We start from the raw sequence: 4301 nt of genomic DNA, 5'->3' as shown, positions 1-4301 counted from the left end.
GGAAAACGGCAATAAATCAGTCAGCTTTGTCCTTTCTGTGTCGTCCACGGGAATGTTTGTCTCCTCTTAGCATCCGGAGCTCTTCGGGCACTTTCAAGTCCTCCTCTTTCTCCCCGCTTCTCCACCTCCAGCGAGCTCTTGGGATGGGCAGAGAGAGGCAGCACACACTCTTCAGGTTAAACTAAAAGGCTGTCGGGCTGTGAGTCCTCCCCTTCAGAGAAAGCAGTCAGGCTAAACAGGAGAGAAGCACCAGCTAAACTGAACTTGGGCGTGCAGTGACCAGCTGGGCATCTTTGTGTCCTGTGGCTACTCTTCCAGAGGCAGAGGGAGCCAGAGACAAAGCAACAGGACAAGGAAATCATAGCCCTTTATATTCCTTCTCTGGGCTTCGTTCTTTCTCTCAAGGTCCCAGGAAACTTCCTTTAAAGATGGTCACAGAATTTGCCACCCTCTTTCTATGAATGTCTTCTGAAATAGCAATCCCTCCTTCTCCTCCTGTCCCTTCCCTTCCCTTCCCTTCCCTTCCCTGCCCTCTCCCTACCCCTTCTGCTCTTGGGCAGAGCTTGGTGCCCTTCTCTGGGAATTGCATTCACGTGTCTTTCATAGAAAATAACATTCTGTCAACTCCCCCCCCCGTTGTCTACACCCTCTCACACACAAACACGCATTTACACGTACACACACACACACACGTTGTCTCCCTCTCACACAACATGCACGATTTCTTTTCTTCCCCATCCCTCCTCTTCTTTTGAATCAGCAACACTTTTCTTTGCAAGGACTCCTGGCCAGGTTCTTAGAGGGCAACCGAAGAAGCCTGCTCCAGCTTCTTTCCTCCGAGTTAAGTAGCAAACCTGCTTTCTTAATATATCTTCTCGTGCCTGTGCTCCCAGCTTCTGTTTTACTTGAAGTTTTTCAGCAGGATCCACACTCCATCAGATAGCCGTGAACTGTAGAACTACAGTCCCCATCCGGATGCAGCTCGTGCTGAAAAATCAGGGGGAGGAAGGGGCGGAGGGAGAGGTCTTTCTGGGGAGGGAAGGGGCTAAAGGTTTTTGAACTTCTTTTTAGCATTTTCCTAATGACATATTCCTCTGTGGGAGTGCATTGCCACCTTCCCCACACGTTTATCTTGCTTTCACTCCTCCGGGTGCTTTCTAGTTCTGAGTTGTCAGCTGGGAGGATTAGGTTTACCTCACTCGTGTTGCTGTGGGTAAGGGCGGGAGAGGGGGCGTATTACATAATTAATCCTTCCATCTTCACTTTCCGCAGCTCCATCCCCAGCCCACTGTTCTCACGTTTCTGTTTTGTTTTTATACGGAGGAGGTGAGAAAATAATGTTGGTGTGTGGGTGTGTGTTCGAAGGATTTCAAGGACCAGAACAGGATTGCTGCTCTCTGAACAGTTTGAAATTATTTTCTCTGGGGGTGCTAATGAAGACCTGAAGAAGAGGTTTGAAAGATTACTTTCAATGCATATTTTAAGCACACAGACAGCTCAGATGTAACAGGTTATGATCGATCTGGGGTTTTGAATTTTTGTCCTCTGCAGCCTATTTTAATATCTTTTAATTAGAGTTTATCCTCATCTGACCTCTGGAATGCTGACATACCTTGAAGTACTGCCAAAACAACAGTAGGTCCCTGGGCAGGCAGGAGGCTGAAATATTCTTGGGAGTCAGAGAATGGTGAGAGAGAATGTGAATTAAAGAGCAGAGAGCAAAATTTTTCTCTCCTCCATGGGGATGAGGAGGTGAGGCCAAGAAAATTAAATAAGCAAATTTCCCCCTTTTACTTGAATGACCCTCACAAATTCTTGTTCAGACACAGGTTGATAGGTATGCATGAAGTTCTACGCAACATGCATTTGGGCTAACCTATGTAGTTTTATTGTGTCCTCTCTATTTTCAGGTGATACACACAGCTAAACTTAGCCTAATTAATATATATTTTTTTTAAATAAACGAGTGTTCCATACAGAGAAAAAAGAATTAGATTTTTCAAAACTACTCCAGGACATATTTTTCAGTTTTCTCTGACAGCTGGGTCTGTATTTCTGGTACAGCTCAATCACTCTTTAGTCAGCTAAATGAGGCATCTGATTTTCAAAAGCACTCAGCAACTGGCAAAACTGGCAGGCAGAGATTTAATATATCCTTCCTTCTTCTGCTTCAGATACTGCATGACTTGCCCTGGCACCTATTCTTATCCTCTTCCACCTCTTTGTCAACACAGACGATACCTGACTGCTCATCCTTGATTGTGGTGCTGATGCTTTACAGATACCAGGAAAACCTTCCAATCTCATGGTTTCCAGCATAAGGATGAATGTTTTGGTCCTGAACTCCTTTGGAAATCTGCCAGACGGTTGGTGTCCTCGCTCCTCTTTTTATATTCTCTGTGTTTGAGGAAACTGCTTTGAAAACACACAAAATATGCTCTGCTCTGTTTTATCCCAAAGGGAAAATTATTTTTCCTTCAGGCCTATTTTTAATCAGTCATGGGTAGAAGTTATTCCTTGCAAGGATCCATGAGCAATATCAGTTAAGAGGTTGAAAGCAGCGTGTTTACACATACAGATGTCTGTGTGCAGATACTTTGCCAGTCCTTCAGTTTAAACATGGGCCTCAGTGCAAGTTCCTGCTGACACTGAAATTCACAGGAACACTGAACCTGGGGAATGTGAGCTTTCATGCTCTTTAGGGGACAAATTCTGCCCTCAGACAGGGGAATGCAAATCCTGCTGACGTTCACAGTTACGTAAAGGTGAGAGCTGGCCATTGCAACACACGAGAACATATTTTTGATCCACTGTTTTGTTAGATCTCAAGAAAAAGAGTACCATCACGAAGAAGATGTCACGGTAGTAAAAGTGCATTGATAACCAAGCCGAGAGACGTCAAAAGCACCTTCTGAATTTAAATATAAAATGTATGAGTACATGTGAAGGTCACAAAGTATTACAAGTGGAGTGAAGTGGTTCTGAAGAGAAAACGGAAAGGGAAGCATTTGTTACTTCAGATTTCCAGTAATAGCAGCTGTGGTTGAGACTTCTCCGCTGCTTGCTGAGCGTGGCAATAACACTCTGCTGGCCCTTAGAATATTCAGACTTATTGCCAGCTTTGTCATTAGCTTGAATGAAATCCAAATGTCTGCAGCTGAGGTGGGATGATCCTGTGCATCAGTACAGACTGAGAAATTGCATAGCAGTCCTGGTGGAAAGCATGTGGTGGGTTACTGGGTGGGGGTGGAGCTAGATTGAACATGACTCATCATGCTTTCTCACTGCATAAAAGGCAAACTGTATAGTTATCTACACTAAATGGAAAGTGGCCAGTAGAGCATGGGAAGTATGATTCTCTCTCTGCTTGGCACTGGATCTTTGATTCTGTGTCCAGTGCTTGGTCCCCTAGTTCAAGAGGGAGGTGGATACATTGGAGAAGGTTCAGCGAAAGACTACAATGGTGGTCGCAAGGCACTAACCTCTGAGGAGAGTTGGCGTGCTTGGTTTGGTGAAGAAGAGGTCAACCAGTAGTGGCTTTAAGAACTGTAGATGAGCCACACTCCTCTTTGTACAGTCAGATGATACAAAAAAGAGCAACAGCCCTTTCAATATCAGCAAAAAAAAAAAAAAATATTCAAATTACCAACAATGATAACAGCCCTTTCAATATCAGCAAAAAAAAAATAAAATAAAATTAGCAAAAATTAGCATATTAGTAAAAAAATCAATATTAGCAAAGGAAATGTCTCTCCATATAAGAGTCCCTAACCTTTTCTTGTGCTTTATACATAAAGAAAAGCCTGTGTGAAACATGGGATCTGCTAGACATAAAGCTAAGGACATACATGAAGAGGGCAACACCTTTTTCCTCTGATAAAAACTTTCTCCCCATAATAATTTTTGGGGGAAGAAGATGCAATCAAGTCGCTGCTGTGATGATTCCAATTGAAACAGGTAAGAATTACTTCAAAAAGAGCAACAGCCCTTTCAATATCAGCAAAAAAAAAAAAAAATATTCAAATTACCAACAATGATCATATTAGTAAAAAAATCAATATTAGCAAAGGAAATGTCTCTCCATATAAGAGTCCCTAACCTTTCCTGTGCTTTATATATCAAGGAAAGCCTTTTTTTTTTTTTTTCCCAGTTGCACATTTGTGCCTGTGTGAAACATGGGATCTGTTAGACATAAAGCTAAGGACATACATGAAGAGGGCAACACCTTTTTCCTCTGATAAAAACTTTCTCCCCATAATAATTTTTGGGGGAAGAAGATGCAATCAAGTCGCTGCTGTGAT

The sequence above is a fragment of the Calidris pugnax genome, unplaced genomic scaffold, assembly GCF_001431845.1.
Source record: "Calidris pugnax isolate Ruff unplaced genomic scaffold, ASM143184v1 scaffold36, whole genome shotgun sequence".
In the NCBI taxonomy this organism is placed as follows: Eukaryota; Metazoa; Chordata; class Aves; order Charadriiformes; family Scolopacidae; genus Calidris; species Calidris pugnax.
This window is presented reverse-complemented; position numbering follows the sequence as displayed.